Genomic DNA, 16,891 nt, shown 5'->3' with positions numbered 1-16,891 from the left:
TATGCTTGTTTAATTGCTTTAATTAAGGGGCGGGTCTTGGTGGGTTTCCTTCCGCGTAGTGTCGGGTCACTACGAAACCCTACAGCGGTATCGGAGCCACGCTCCTTTTAATTTTTGCAATTATTGTTTAGTTAAGGTGTTTTAAAGAATTTAATTTTTCTGGTTCATGTTCATCTAATTAGATTAGATGCTTGTTTTAATTAATTTTTAAAACTCGATTTTATTTTCGATTTGGCTGTCGAACCCAAATTTTGGCTCAAAAATAGTGATTTTTGGGTGGAATCGACATTCTGGAACTGTTTCAGTCCTTTGAGGGTTGTCCAGAAGCCAAACTCGAACCAAAAACACAATTTTTCTGGGGTTTTTCGTTTTTCAACGAAAATTTTAATTCTTTTTAAGCCTTGATTAATGCAAGCATTACAAGGTTAGATTAAATGCACATTTGCATCACTAATCTACTGGTTTTAAAATATCCTTGAGCATAATAATGGAGTGTTTATTAGTGCTCAAGTTGATATACCAATTTATCACATAAACTTGTTTTTCACAAATTTTGCAAATAAATTGCAATAAGGTGTGAAACTTGTTATGATTTTGTATTTTAAGTTCCCAAGCAATGTTAAAGTTCTAATCTTTAAAAGTTTAAATGATTGGAACCCTAACCCTAAATTCCATGTTGAACAAAGTTTGGATTTTTTCATGTTTTGGTTGATTAAAATCCATTAAGTTCAATTACTTGTGAGTAAAATTTGATTAACCTTCATATTGGAAGATGTAATCTTGGTATTTTACACAAGTATGCAAGTTGGAAAATTTTTATCATTGGATGGTAAATTTATTTTTCCAACTCCCTTTTGTCAAATCCATGATTAATTTGCATATTGGCAAGATTAATTTTGGACATAGCTCATTTTATTTTAAGCATAAAGTTTGACCTAATTTTGTTCAAAAATTGAATTTTTGGATAAATTTAGGCTTGTGCACCAATAAAATAAATTTGTTTAAGTTAGACTTAATATTTGTTTTATTTTATTTTCCCTCAAAATTAATTCTAAAATTTGATTTAGAATTGATTATTGTCACACACAAATCGGAATTTAATTCTGAGTAAAATGCATGCAAAACGATGCAAAACCGCAAGCGTCACCAAGGCTAGCCGGGCTGCCTAGCAGCCCACATGTAGGCTGCCTGTGGTGCGCATATGGCTGTGCATCGCTTGGTGCGTGGCTGTGTGGCGAGGAGGGGCTGCTGTGTGGTGTGTGTGCTGGCGCATGGGGCCTTAGGCTGCTGGTATGCTTGTGCGGCTGCTGGGCAGCGAGGCAGCAAGCCCTAGCCAGCCAGCCCTCTGATGCTTGTACCAGCAAGCTGCTAGCATGCGTAGCATGCTGCTGGTGCTAGTTAGCTAGGCAGGCTGTGCTAGGCACACTTGCTAGCTGCCAGCACCACGCACCATGGCGCAGGGGCCATGGGTTGTCTAGCAGCCATGGTGCGCCATGCATCATAGGATGATGCCATTTTTTTTCTTAGTACTTGAGCTATGATTTTGCGATTTTTCCGTGTTAATAATTATAATTAATTATTTTAACGAGGCTAAAAACCTCGATTTTCGATTTTGCAAAATTTTGACAAATTACGGGTTATGCCGACTTAATTAATCGGATTAATTAAGTATGGATGCGGAATTTAGTGGGAGCTTAATTAAATGCGCTAGCATTTTGCGTTTAGAAATAAAGGATTAAACCACTTTGACTAGTTTTAATTAGGCGCGTTAATTGGATTAACGACCTAAGTTAGTTACTGGTTTTGCGTGTTTAATTATGTATTTCGTAAAATTGCATGGGCCGTTCACAAATAGTGAACGGGTGAATGAAAGATTGCTTTCAAAACAAGTTCTTTGAAAATGGCAACTAGTGGGGCCCGACTAGGATAGAAAATACGGATTGCGCTCCGTTATGTATTTTTGTAAATCTAAATACGGTCTGCGAACCGTTTGTACTAATTAGATTAATCTTTGTCGTTCTAGCTAGCTTCTTTTATTTCATTTTGGCCAAGAAGTCTCAAGACCGCGTTTTGACGAAGACGAGCCAAGATGAAGACCCATGGAAATTGAAGATTTCAAGGGGTCATGCTAGTTGCCAAATGCATCTATTTTTATGCCTTATATATTGTTATTATATATGTTTGCTAGATGCATGTCTAGGATTTCTATTATGTTGCGATGATTAGTTAAGTTCACTTAAATCAACCAACATAGAAACCCTAGGTCCCTTAATAATATTGAGCTAAAATTTGCCGTTCCAAGAATAACACTTACCGAACTAATGCGCGTACGTGATGGATTACGCCAAAGCGAGGCATCACTACTTCCCTAGGAACGTAAGGTATACTAAGTATACAAATTGTCTTGGTTAAGCTCAACGATATCAGTAAGAAGTCCTTAGATGTCGTGGCAAAAGAGATAAAATGTCAAGAATGCATTAGATGCGACATTTTATCAAACCGAGAGTAGCTTGGAGCTATTAGCAATTGGATTGCTTACCTTAAGATATTTAATGGTTAAGACAAGCCAAAGAATGCTTAATCATTTCTTGATCTTTGGGATCTCGGAATCATTTTATTCTCGCCCATAAGGAACAATCTTAAAATGCGTGGATAAAATGTTCAATAAGTTTGAATATGTGCATGAACGCTTTAAATTTCAACTTATTGATGTATGAATGGTTTTTCACTTCAAATTCTTTCAATTGTAGAACAATGTCTGCAAGTAACTCAAACAACAACCAATTCTCTTTGCGCTCAATTCTCGACAAGGAGAAGTTGAGTGGGCCAAACTTTCTTGATTGGCAAAGAAATCTCCGCATTGTACTAATGCAGGAGCAAAAGGAATACGTCCTTGATGAGGAAATGCCCGACGCTCCCAATGAGGAGGTCACTCAGGCAGCCCTTAACCAATGGCATAGTGCCAATCGAGATGCCAAATGCATCATGTTGGCCACAATGTCTCCGGACCTTCAAAAGACTTTCTTTGAAAAGGAGACAGCTTTTGAGATCATTTCTGAGCTTCAGAATATGTTCCAAGAGCAGGTCCGAACTGAAATGTTCGAAACCCACAGATCCTTGAGAGCAAGCTCAAGAAAGGAGAGCCAGTCAGCCCGCATGTTCTCAAAATGATTGGATTATTTGAAAACATGGAAAGGCTCGATGCTGGGTATTCAACTGAAGTGGCAATTGACATCATTCTCCACTCCCTTCACAAAGGCTATGATTAGTTCAAGATGAACTATAACATGCATAGTATGGAGAAAACCCTCACCGAGCTTCATGGTATGTTGAAGCAAGCCGAGCAAACCCTCAAGGATGAGGGCAAGCATGACATGCTCATGGTGAGGAAGGGCAAGCCGTTCAAACTTGCGGGCAAAAAGAAGAGCTTTAAAGGGAAAAAGAAGAAATTCCCGCCTAAGTCAAAGTTTGCCAAGGGCAACAAGGATAAGAAGGCAGCTTCTTCTAAGTCTGATTCCGAATGTTTCTACTGCAAGAAGAAGGGACATTGGAAAAAGGACTGCCTCAAATTCAAGGAAGATAAGAAGAACGGCAACGTTGCTTCTTCATCAGGTATTTTCGTTATAGACTTAAACTTCGCTAGCAAAACATCATGGGTATTAGATACCGGATGTGGCTCACACCTTTGTTCCAATGCTCAGGGACTAAGGATAAGTAGGAGGCTAGAGAAGGGAGAGGTCGAGCTTCGGGTCGGCAACGGAGCAAGGATGTCTGTCGTCTCCGTTGGAACTCTCAGTTTGTCTTTGCCCACTGGGCTTGTTCTAGAACTTGAAAATTGTTATCATGTTCCTAGAGTGACCAAAAACATTATTTCAATATCGGCGTTGGACGCCAAAGGATTCGAATTTCGAATAAAAAACAATAGTTGTTTTATATATTTTGATAATGTTTTGTATGGAAAGGCACATTCAGAAAATGGTCTTTATGTGCTGTCACTAGACAAACAGGTCTATAACATTGAGAATACTGCCAAAAGGGCTAAGACCATCGAGTCGAGTCAAACCTACTTGTGGCATTGTCGTCTTGGCCACATTAACATCAAACGCATCAAGAAACTTCTTCAAGAAGGTGTTCTTGACTCATTCGACTTAGAGTCTTTGAAAATTGCGAAGGATGCTTATTAGGCAAGATGATCAAACAACCAATTTCCAAGTTGGGAGAAAGGGCAAGTGATTTATTAGGTCTAATACACATGGATGTATGTGGACCTATGAGCACAACCGCAAGGCAAGGTTACCGATATTTCATCACTTTCACCGACGATTATAGTAGATATGGCTATATCTACTTAATGTTGAATAAATCTGAATCCTTTGAAAAGTTCAAAGAATTTCATAAAGAAGTTGAAAATCAACTTGGCAAGAAAATTAAAGCACTTCGATCGGATCGAGGTGACGAATATTTGAGCCATGAATTCGACGATCACTTGAAAGAATGTGGTATTCTTTCAGAGTTGACACCTCCCGGAACTCCTCAATGGAACGGAGTGTCCGAACGGAGGAATCAGACCTTGTTAGACATGGTTCGGTCAATGATGGGTCTTAGTGAACTCCCTATCTCGTTCTGGGGACATGCGCTACAAACAACTGCACTAACACTGAATAGAGCTCCGTCAAAAGCTGTTGAAAAGACTCCATATGAATTATGGATTAAGAAACCTCCTAGGTTGTCTTTTCTCAAGATTTGGGGATGCGAAGCATATGTCAAGCGATTAATTTCAGACAAACTTCACCCCAAATCGGATAAGTGTTTCTTTGTGGGATATCCAAAAGAAACCAAAGGGTATTACTTCTACAATAAATCCGAGAACAAAGTGTTTGTTGCTCGTGATGGTGTCTTTTTGGAGAAGGATCACCTTTCCAAAATGACAAGTGGGAGGAAAATCGAACTCGACGAAGTTCGAGAGGATGAGCAACAATGTCAACCTGACAAAACTGACAGTCTAGATACTTTGGAAGCATCTAAGAAGATTGGTCAGAGTCAAACAGACAATGTAAATGCTCAACCGATTACCCTACGTAGGTCGCAACGGCAAAGATCTCAACCAGACAGATACCTCGGTATCGTCTTAAATGATGATCAGGACATCCTAATTATGGATGGTGATGAGCCGGCGACATACAAGCAAGCTATGAGGAGCCCCAACTCTGCAAAATGGCAAGAGGCCATGAAATCTGAGATGGACTCCATGTCTGAAAATCAAGTCTAGGACTTGGTGAATTTACCCGAGGGTTATACACCCATTGGTTGCAAATGGATCTTCAAAGTGAAGACAGACAAAGATGGAAATGTATCGATATACAAAGCTAGACTGGTGGAAAAAGGTTATAGACAAGTCCGTGGGATTGACTATGATGAAACTTTTTCACCAGTTGTAATGCTAAAGTCCGTCCGAATCATCCTAGCGATTGCTGCATATTACGATTACGAAATATGGCAAATGGATGTCAAAACTGCCTTCCTTAATGGGATTTTCGAAGAAACTGTGTATATGACACAGCCAGAAGGTTTTGTTGATCCAGGCAACGCTGGAAAGGTTTGCAAGCTGAAGAAGTCCATTTATGGACTAAAGCAAGCCAGCAGAAGTTGGAATCTGCGATTTGATGAAGCCATCAGCAAGTTTGGTTTTATCAAGAATCCAGATGAGTCTTGTGTATACAAGAAGGTCAGTGGGAGTGATATTGCATTCCTAGTCCTGTATGTCGATGACATACTGCTCATTGGAAACAACACAAAATTGTTGGAGTCCGTAAAGGGCTGGTTAGGAAAGTGCTTTTCAATAAAGGACTTAGGAGAGGCACAATACATATTGGGCATCAAGATCTACAGGGATAGATCTAAGAGGATGATTGGATTAAGCTAGAGTACTTACATTGATAAGGTACTGGCTCGATTCAACATGGAAAATGCCAAAAGAGGGCATTTACCCATGTCCCATGGCATAACTCTCAGCAAGAAACAGTGTCCACGGACACCTGTTGAGTGAGAAAGAATGAATCAGATCCCATATGCTTCGCTAATCGGATCGATCATGTATGCCATGATATGTACAAGGCTAGATGTATCGTATGCCCTGAGTGCAACGAGTCGATACCAATCGAACCTAGGAGAGGCGCATTGGACTGCGGCCAAAAACATCGTTAAGTACCTGAAAAGGAACAAGGATAAATTCTTGGTGTATGGAGACCACAAAGAACTGGTTGTTGAAGGTTACACCGACGCTGGCTTCCAGACTGACAGAGACGACTTCAAGTCGCAGTCGGGGTATATATTCTGTCTGAATGGAGGAGCGTTCAGCTGGAAGAGTGCCAAGCAGAGCACCACTGCAGACTCTACAACTGAAGCCGAGTACTTGGCCGCTTCGGAAGCTGCCAAGGAAGCTGTTTGGATTCGCAAGTTCATCAGTGAACTTGGTGTTGTACCCTCAATCAAGGGGCCGATAGATCTCTATTGTGATAATAATGGAGCTATCGCTCAGGCCAGGGAGCCGAGAGAACACCAGAAGGTCAAACACGTGCAAAGGCGATTTCACATGATAAGGGAATGGAAATCCGAAGGTGAAATCAGAATTTGTAAGATCGGCACGGATGATAATGTAGCCGATCCTTTGACTAAACCTTTGCCTCAAGTGAAACACAACAAGCACATTGAGGCAATGGGAATCAAGCATGTTGGAGACTGGCTTTGAAATTCCCTGTACATGTGTTTTAATTAAATAGGATATTTAATGTAAGACACTGTATTGAAACCTTTCATTAATGGAGTAAATTAATTTTTTGTGCAAAATTATCATTCACTCCATTGCTATTTAATTGTGGTTTAGAATTAAATAATGAGTCCATTCGATTTACTGAAATATTCAAAACAGGGTATCAAGACCATGTCTTGGATAAAGAAACACCTGTTAAGTGAACATTGAATATTAAATCGAAAAGTATCCCTAATCGAGGTCATTTAACAGATGGACGATTGATGACCGCCATAGATTAGTGTGTAGTATGATTTACAGCACCGTTTCTTGTGCTGCGAGGACGTGACGGTCATAAATCATTTGCACAGGTACAGTTTAGAACTGTACTGGATAAGACCTATGAGAGTACTTTAAGAAAATTTAAAATTTTGTCATAAGTACATTTCTCATTATGACTATCGGAACTTATTTCCTCCGACCATGAGTACTGTGAAGTTTTCTTGTTTGAGTACTAGGCTCTTTGATGTTTCCAAACGTCTGCCGTAACTGGGGATCATAACGGGAACACTCGGGAGTCTATGTCCTCTTAGTAAGAAGAACTTACAATATAAGACTGGGATTGTCCCCCTACTAACAATAGGGAAAATGTTTTGTTGTTTAAAAGGCCGCTCGAAGAGTGAGACTGTGAAAATGCATGGCCGTGCTCAGATGGATTTTAGAAATCATCTGCTTATTGACAGACGAACTCGGAGATCGAGAAACACTTCTGAACGTAATAAGGATGACAAAGAATCTTACCTTATAGTTCACGAAGAAACATTAAGTGACAAAGGAAATGAGCTATACACAATATGCACACTTGTCCGGAAGGACAAGTGGGAGATTGAAAGGAATGCTGTCCTTCCAACAAGTGTATTATTCCGATAGAGGGTTCAGAATTATTACAGAGCTAATTCTTCAGTAAGGTCAAGTGATCGAAATGCCTAGGTGGAGGCCGCTTCCGATCAGTAGTATCGAGGTACAATTGGTATTACAGCTTAATCTTAACTGAACCCTTCGGGTCGAACCCAATCGAACCTCCGATCCGAGACGACGAGTTAATCCGAAAGGATTTAATGAGTCGACAAAGTTTTACGAATACAGACGTCGGAAATCGAGCCTAGGGCGTCGAGACCGAGCGTCGCAAAATCACAAGCAACAAGTATGAGCGTAGCCGTAGCTAGGCTAGGCTAGCTCATAGCAAGCCTAGGCGCACCATGTGTGTGCTAGGCGCACCATGGTGTGCTAGGCACCATCGCAGCCTAGGCGCGCCCTGGCAGCCCATCGCAAGCTAGCAGCATGCTAGCATGGGTGCCTGGGTGCGCATGGCAGCTATCGCAAGCCACACAAGCACCAGGCAGCCCATCGCAGCTAGCAGCGTGCTAGCGAGGGTGCCTGGGTGCTCATGGGTGCTATCGCTAGCCCATCGCACCAAGCACAGCCATCGTAGTGCTACGCACTGGCGTATAGGCTTGTGCATGCATGCCTCGCACAATCGCAGCCCTATCGCACCAAGCACAGCACCCTCGTGTGCGTGTGTGTGCATAGGCGCTCTCGCAACACCCTAGCATCACGTACATCACCATCGCAGTGCTAGGCACATGCGTGTGCGTGTGCACCGTCGCCCAGCAGCCTCGCAATGAGGCACCTAGCTGTGTGCTTGCGTGCGTGCCTTTTGCATGGCAGCACCAAACACAACGTGCTAGCAAGGAGCACCAAGCCCAGCATGCGTGGCTCGCTAGCAGCACACATGCTAGGCCTTGCGTGCGTAGTGCGCTGGCTGGGTGTGCGCATGCTGGCCTAGCTGGCTGGAAGTGCAAGAGGCCCTGTGCGAGAGAGTGCTAGGCAGCAACATTACTAGGATAGCAGCACCAACGCCCAGCAGCTCGCAGCGTGCTAGGGCTGATGCGTGCTAGGCCAGTGCATGCTAGCAGTGCTTGCTAGCACACCAAGCTGGCTGGCTGTCCAGCCTTGGTGCTAGGCGCCAGCTGGCAGCCTTGGCAGCCAAGGCAGGCTGCCAGCCCAGCTGTCCATGAGGTGCCGGTTTTGGTGAGGGGTGGGGACCAAGCTTGGGCAAGGCCTTGAGGAGCAAGGCAATGGTCCCCCCCACCCATTCATGGTCCTCACCTAACCTTCTCTCTCTATTTGACACTTGTTGCATTGTGATTAGTTTTGTTTATTAATTTATTTTAGAAATAAATTAATTAGCAAAATAAACATTCTCCCACATTGGTTGGGGAATGAAATACAAGGGTTCATTTCCCTATAAATACCAAGCTTGGGTATTGGGAAATGAACAACCTTGAGTGGAATTAAAAAGGCAACTCTAGAAAAGAGTAAACCTTTGATTCGTAAAACACATAGTTATTTTGTCCGGGTCTTGACTAACCTTCAAGACTTAGGACGCTCGGGTCGGGTCGAGGGTACGATCCGTCGGAGATCTCGTCTTTTCGGGATTTTGAAGTAAGAGCTCTTTGGGAGCGAAGCACGCGTCAAAGGTATAATTCTTGTTCTTAATCTTGTTTAATTAAGTTCATTATTAATTGCTTTAATTAAGGGGCAGGTCTTGGTGGGTTTCCTTCCGCGTAGTGTCGGGTCACTACGAAACCCTACATTCATTGCCAGGGTAGGGATTGATCAACTAACTGAACAATTGGTAATTATCAATGAGTTTGTTTTGAATATCCTGATAGTGCATACAAGGTGTTTGATAAAATGTTTGTTAGAAAATGCTTGGTAATTATTTGTTGTTTGAGGAATGCTATCACATGGAATTGAACAAGGGACTATTAATGCTAATCAAATGATTACTCGGCTTAAGGAGAATGTAGTTGGTAGAATTAGATGTTTGCCATGTATTATTAGTGCTAAAAACAGAAGTTGGTTTGATAATATGTGATGTATAAGTTTCTTTAGCTGCTTGTTTTGATAATATGTGATGAGCAACAATAATAAGTTAGTTTCTCATTTGTCAAATGAGTAAATAATTAGTTGCTCATTTGTCAAATGAGAAAATAATTAGTTGCTAATTTCACAAATGAGCAATGAGTTATTTGCTCATTTGACAAACAAGCATTGAGTTATTTGCTCATTTGGCAAATGAACATTCAATTATTTGCTCATTCGACAAAAGATCAAAGAATTGTTTGCTTATTTCACAAATGAGCATTGAGTTCCTTGGTCTGCTTGCCTATGCACAAGCCCTACCCCCTTCTTCTTGGTCTGTTTCCTTCACACCAACCACACTCCTTTCTTCCACTTTCCTCCACAAACCTATCCCCCCTGCCCCCTCATCTTTCTGCTTGCAGTTCTGATTTCAAAAACTGATTTCAGTTCTAATGTTAGATTATGAAATTATTGTGTGTGTGTGTGTGTGTGTGTCTGTGTGTGTGAGTGTAAGAGTGTATGTGTAAGTGTGTGCGTTTGCTCCTGGCCGTGTACATTCTTATTTAAGAATCCGATTTCAGTTCTAATTATTGAGAGTGTGTGTGTAAGTGTGTTTAAGGGGGTGCATATTCACTTGTTACTAATTTACTTGATAATACTTCCTAGTAGTAGTTGTGTTGGGTGAGCATGTGTTGGGTAATTTGTGAGCTATGGTGGCTGTTGTAGTAATAATGGACGCATTTTAGTTTCTACATTTTATTGTTTTCCTCTGCTTCTATGGGAAGGCGTTGATCTATATCAAAAACCTATTAGCTCAAGTGGTAGAGCACTATGCAAATGCATAGATGATGTAGGTTCGAATCCTACATAGGTTGTATTTATAAATAACTATATAAAAAAAACCTTAAAAAAAAACTTGATCATCTCTCCTTTTCTGCTCAACTATATCGTTGTTCAATTCTTATACATGTCTTATAATTGTAATATGATTTATGCAATGTCCGAAATTTTTAGCACGAATTAGCCTAGGCAACTTCCTCTTAATCAAATAATAGGTGTTCCTTTTCCAGCTTAACTTCAAACTTTTGTAAGTTATAAGTTAATAATGCTTCCTGTTGTATACATACTTGCAATACTTCTGCTTCTGATGCCAAGCTACACAAGCAGTGTCAATCAAGGAAGATACAACTGCTTAGTACACAAGAATGTCGCAGTTAGCATTGGTGTAATAAATGATCGCAGCACTCATGTGGGAAAGGAACAGGAAATAACAATGAAGATTGTTGTTCAAGATGTTAGATGTTTATAAAACAGCAGTGGGTGTCTTTTGTATTGTTTTCCCAATAGCCAAAAGAAATAAATTTCATTAACTACTCAAAATTTTCAAACTCTGCATTTTCACACTACTCTACATGCTAATTGAGTGTAGTTTGCTCATTTCTTTGCTCACACTACAAACTTTTGTCTCCACATTACATAAATGAACCTACGTGGGATTCGAACCCACATCTTTTGTGCATTTGCACAGTGCTCTACCCTCGAGCTAGTAGGCTAACGTATTTAAAACATTCAAACACACTCACAAATGAGCATTAATTTGACAAAATGAGCAAGAATCATTTGCTCATTTGACAAATGAGCATTAAATAGTTTGCTCATTTGACATAAGAGCATTGAATTTTTTTGCTCATTTGATAAATGAGCAAAAAATTATTTGCTCATTTGACAAATGAACAAAAAATTATTTAATGCTCATTTAAATGAGCAAAAAATTATTTGCTCATTTGATAAATGAGCAAAAAATTATTTGCACATTTTATCAATATAAAATGTGTTTCCTAATATCAAATGCATGAGAAATTTATCATGTAATTCAAAGAGGACAGACAAAAGCAGCGAGAGAAGCAGAAAAATAAACTAAAATCCCGCACAGTTACAAGATAACATACTCTGAACATACCAAGATAAAGTTCCAAAATAGCTTGTTCTATCTCAAGAATCAACAGTAGAAACCATTTGCCTACAATATATATAATTTTATGTAGTTATGATGGTGACTACATATATATAATATCTCCTTTACAATTTTATAGGAGACAACAAAGCAAAACAGTTTTCATAATTTTTTAAGTTAAAAATATCTAAACAACATAGCTAGACAACTCCGGTCATATCAGTAAGACGGTAAAGCTACCACCTGATTTTTACTATGAACAGATAAATATACAAATACACAGCAGATGTGAATTGCCAAAGCAATAACCAGTAGCTACTGACAGCGACTCATCCTTCACAAGAGCTTCCTTGCTATGACTGATTTTTTTTTTCTTTTTAGGTTGGGGGAGGAAGAGGGGGGTCATATTGATACAGCCTTGCTCTCGTGGATGCAGAAAGGCAATTCTGTAAAGCCAATACTTGCAGGATTTCAAAATTGAATTCAAATAATTACTAATATAATCAAAATTGAAAATAGAAGCAACAAATAAAAAAAACAACTTTACCTCGATGTTTTTTAATTCCAGAAAGCTACATTAATAGTCCGATATTGAATAAGGCGTGATAAAACATCAAGGTATTAAAGTCAAACATCTTTATTACCTGAATCTTTTCTCTGTACCGCGAGTAACAAGAGCATAAGGATCTGATGTGCCATTCACATTTCCAGCGATAAGATTCTTTGCAGCCAAAGGCCCAACCTGCATGATAAATGATTCTATAAAAGTCTCAAATAGAAAATCAATTTTAAATGCACTCCTCAATAAAATTCCTTCCACAATGTTTGATACCTTTTTTTTACCAAAATAATGGAAGCAAGCATATCACTGAGCACCCCAGCAGTTTAATAAATCTTATTAATATATAACCTACACCTACATCTTTAAAACACGCCAACATCCCAAAAAGGTTTAAACATTTTATAAAATAGTAGATGTATTTGGTATCTACATCTTAGATATTATGTCAAAATTTACACTTAAAAATCAGAATACAGGTTTTGTCTGTGCTTTACTGGCTTTACGTGAAATCTTCGGCACATATCAAAATAGAAAATTTGATGCTGAACCTTGACCATACCTTGATCAAGTACCCTGCGTGAGTTTGAGGGTCACATTTCAGCTTGCCAATCTACAAAATAATTGCAGAAATTCATGTCAAGACAGATGGAATTACTCCAAGATATCAAACAATCAAATGTAGCATGCCCCCCTAGATTAACAAAAGAATATTAGGCTTCTCTAGCTTGGCTGATGTTGGCAACCAATAAACATAGAAAGCAAGAACAGTACTTCTTCAGAAAGATGGGTGTTGGTTATACATATATAAACCTACAACTTAAAGCAATGCAAAGCTAAGGGCCTAGGCATAAATTGAACATTACAAACTCAGAAAAGGACAAAAACATTGCTCATTATCATTTGGGAAATGAGCAATCAAATTTTTGATCATTTGGCAAATGAGCAACCAATTTTTTACTCATTTAGCAAATGAGCAAATAGTTAGTTGCTCATTTGTCAAATGAGCAATAATTAGTTGCTCATTTGTCAAATGAGCAAATAATTAGTTGCTCATTTGTCAAATGAGCAAATACTTAGTTGCTAATTTAACAAATGAGCAAAAACTTAGTTGCTCATTTGTCAAATGAGCAAATAGTTAGTTGCTCATTTGTCAAATGAGCAAACATTTCTTTAATCATTCATTAAATCAACTAGTATTTCTTTGCTCATTTCATCCACATGAGCAATCAACAAGCATATGATATTCTTGTAATAAGAAGAGTATCATCCACATTCATTCAAAAATCTCAATAATAACACAATGGAGTTATCGAAAGCCGACTCACAAATACATAAGTTTATGTAGGTGTGAGGTTGTTTGTCCACTTGCCTCCATTAGCACAAATTGGTAAATGCACATGGAGATCAGAGGATCTCCTCGAACTATGAGAGAAAAAGGGAGGGGAAAAAAATAAAAGAGTACTATAATTGAAAACAAGGGATTTAGAGAAAATGTGAGGCATGATCAGCAACAGCTGACGTTTTCCCTTGAAGATAGAAAATTGCACGTCGAGTATATAGAAGTTGCAGCCCTCCAAAGGTGTAGCCAACTTGGTTGCGCAATTCAAACCAAACATACAGGTTTAACTTTCAACACATAAAAGAATCTTCAAGCTGCAATTCACTTTATCTACAATTTCAGCTCTAAAGTTAACATGTGATATAATGCTCCATACAATTCTATGTTATGAGTCATGTGTTTTGTGATTACCCTAGGTCTAATTGTTATCATCAAAAAGCCACATATAATACAAAGTGTTTTGAATAGTACAGTCAATCAAAGTAGAAATCTTAAAGTAGAAGTGGAGGTATTATCATGTGTAGGGATTGAAGGACGGAAGGAAAAGTGTAATAAGCTTTAAAAGGCATCGCATGCTATTAACAGAAAAAAAAAAAAAAAAAATTTGACAGTCCTAAGGTAATGAAGTTTAGTGTCCTAAGTAGTGAAATAGTGTAATAAATGCCACCCTGTTTCCTATTCCAGTTCCACATACATGCTAAATCAGTTTAATCTAAAAGTAAGCAGTATATAGCTGAATGAAATGAACATATACTCTCATTAAAGCAATAGTGACAAGGACTAAAGCTGTACCTTAAATTGTTATCTACAATTCCCATATGCTGCATCTCAAATATAGTGTTCCAATGTACATGTTGCAGGCCTTGATCACAATGAAGCATCATTTCATTTACTTGGTTCAGCGAGCATTCCTACCACAAGTGAAATACGAGTAATTTTAGTTGCTTTCATCTATATAAAATATTAGCAAATGACTTTTAAGAAGTATATACAAAGTGCTCAAATTGTAATACTAAATCACCGTCTTCTTCTTAACTAACCAGCTGTTTCTCTTCTTCGGAAAGAGAACTATCCATCTGGTTGAACAACTAATCAGTATAGAATATCTATATGGGTACTTTACCTTTAGTGTATCATCATGTGTGTTGAATGAGTTCATCAAAACCAAAGGCACTTTGGATCCATACTTGCCTTTAAGGTTCCGAGTTGTATATATAAAAAAAAAACACTAATGAACATCAGCCTACCATATTTGGCTGTATTGATTCATATGTATTTGTCCCTATACGTGTATGAAGATTCATATTAATCATATGTAGCTCCAATTTACAAAAACATAGCTGAGACCAGAGAGAATTGCTGGATTTCGTTTCTCTATTCTGCAAGAAAATCTGTACAAAAGTGGATTAACAGTTATGCTGTACCTCCTATAAACAAAATTACAGTAAGCTTTAATGAAGCAGCCCCTCTGAAATTCTAGCTTTCACATCTCCTAGCCCTTTCAATGCGCAAGCTGTACGACTACAGCTGGAGCAAAGCACCTTTTCCGATCCCCACAGCCTTGAGGTTTGTCACTTGCCAACCAAGACCTTCCTGGTATCGCTCGACCTGTTATCACATTTCATGAGAAATCATATACAAGTGTAAATATTTTAGAGAAGGAAAGGAATATGGTGAGCACAAACATGACCAACCTACAGAACAACCTAATACAGAAAGCCTAATGCAAGTTGAGGTAAAGGAAGTGAAAGCTTGACCACAATTCCAGCAAGAAACAAAACTCATTATAGGGGATCTATTAGTAATTGATATTGCAGAACGACGAAGAAAGAGAAAGGAATGCACCTTATCCAGAACATTCTCATTTCCTCCCATTCCCCCAATTGCATATATCCTATCATTCAATACAACAGCTGCTGAATATCCCCTTGAGTGGTTCATTGATGCCTCACTCATCCAGGTCCCCCGACGAGGGTCAAATACTTTAACACTGGCTACCATAGTTCTTCCATCAAAGAACGATAATGCCGAAATATCAAAAAATTGGAAGTGGATAATCAAACAAAAAAAACGAACTGAATAATCATACAAAAAAATTGAACAGAAATAAGCCCACAATCAACTGGATTTTATATACTAACTTGAACATAATCGCAATGTTTACCTATAAACAAATTATAGCAAAATTCAGAATTTCTTTTTTTTTTAATCAATTGAAAAAACCAATCTTGGGGGTCCAAAGCTCCAAACATTTAGCTTTTCGCTTAGACATTTAATCGAACAGTTTACGTGCATCCTCAATTCCTGTTGCAAATTTTTCGAATCAGAATTCACAAGTAAAACAGGGGTTTAAGTGTTTGGATTACCTTGAATGTTCGAAGGAAGCTTTATACTAGCTTTAGCAGTACTAACAACCAAACCAAAACCGCAACATAATCGCAACAAAATCGAGCAAAAATCGCAACAAAACCACAAAATAATTTCGAAAATACACAACCAAAACAAGAATACATGTTAAAACTAAAATGAACTTGATAATTACTCAAAAAAACGAAAATAAAACTAAAATCAACAAAAAAAAACAAACTAAAACATAATCGACACAAAGTAACCAAAAATTAGTGAGATGAAATCAGCACAAATAAAACGAAAATCAAAACGAAGATAAACAATGAATGTAACCTAAAATTAATTGAACAACAGCAAAAAAAATAAACAATAAACTTACATTGACGAACAATTGATGAAGATTGGAGAAGTTGTGATGAAATTTCAGAGAGAAAGAGAGTAGAAAACCGGATGAAATTGAATGAGGAGAGAGAAATTACGCGTGAAAGAGGAAGGAGGAGAGAGAAAAAACGCAGAAATTGTTTCGAAATAAAATGATTTTGTTTAAACCGGGATTGTATTGTGACCGTTGGATGCAATTGATCCAATGGTTATAATGAGTCCTCACATATAATAGTGTCCTCACATAAGGGGTGTGATCTCATATGATCCTATATATATATATATATATATATTATTGTTTTAAATAGAATTATAAAGATTTTACTAAAATAGAAATCAATTTGGTGAATTGTTTCCTATGAAATTTTTGTATGAACTTGTATAATTAATTGCACGGCAAGAAATCATAAACTAATTCATTTAAGCTTAAATTTATCATAAACAACTTCTCCGCTCTCTCTTCCTTTCTGTCTCTCTATAATTTTATTTATTGGGTCAATATTAAGATCATTGACCCTAGTACCCTACACTATGGTAAGACTAAATATCCATGCATAGGTTATTTCACAATAAAAAATAAAAAAAAATTAAAAGCATGGGTATGTTTTACTTTTATCTGTTTGTGTGTTA

At 38.3% G+C, this 16,891-nt stretch overlaps 1 long non-coding RNA gene across 6 annotated transcripts; it reads right to left on the bottom strand.

Moving 5' to 3' along the window:
• Nucleotides 1-11,675: 11,675 nt before the first annotated feature.
• Nucleotides 11,676-16,393, bottom strand: LOC110697517. Of its 6 annotated transcripts, none has more exons than XR_002506500.1 (6): nt 16,260-16,393; nt 15,377-15,835; nt 14,324-15,139; nt 12,752-12,802; nt 12,275-12,372; nt 11,676-12,076 (listed from the first exon to the last, which is right to left on the bottom strand). It is a non-coding gene; the product is annotated as an uncharacterized LOC110697517 (long non-coding RNA). The 6 variants fall into 6 exon arrangements; XR_002506503.1 differs by having other exon boundaries at nt 15,377-15,536; nt 16,260-16,391; XR_002506499.1 differs by having other exon boundaries at nt 14,324-14,442; nt 14,655-15,139; nt 15,377-16,383.
• Nucleotides 16,394-16,891: the final 498 nt, after the last annotated feature.

The sequence above is a fragment of the Chenopodium quinoa genome, unplaced genomic scaffold, assembly GCF_001683475.1.
Source record: "Chenopodium quinoa cultivar QQ74 unplaced genomic scaffold, ASM168347v1, whole genome shotgun sequence".
Taxonomy (NCBI): domain Eukaryota; kingdom Viridiplantae; phylum Streptophyta; class Magnoliopsida; order Caryophyllales; family Amaranthaceae; genus Chenopodium; species Chenopodium quinoa.
This window is presented reverse-complemented; position numbering and strand designations above follow the sequence as displayed.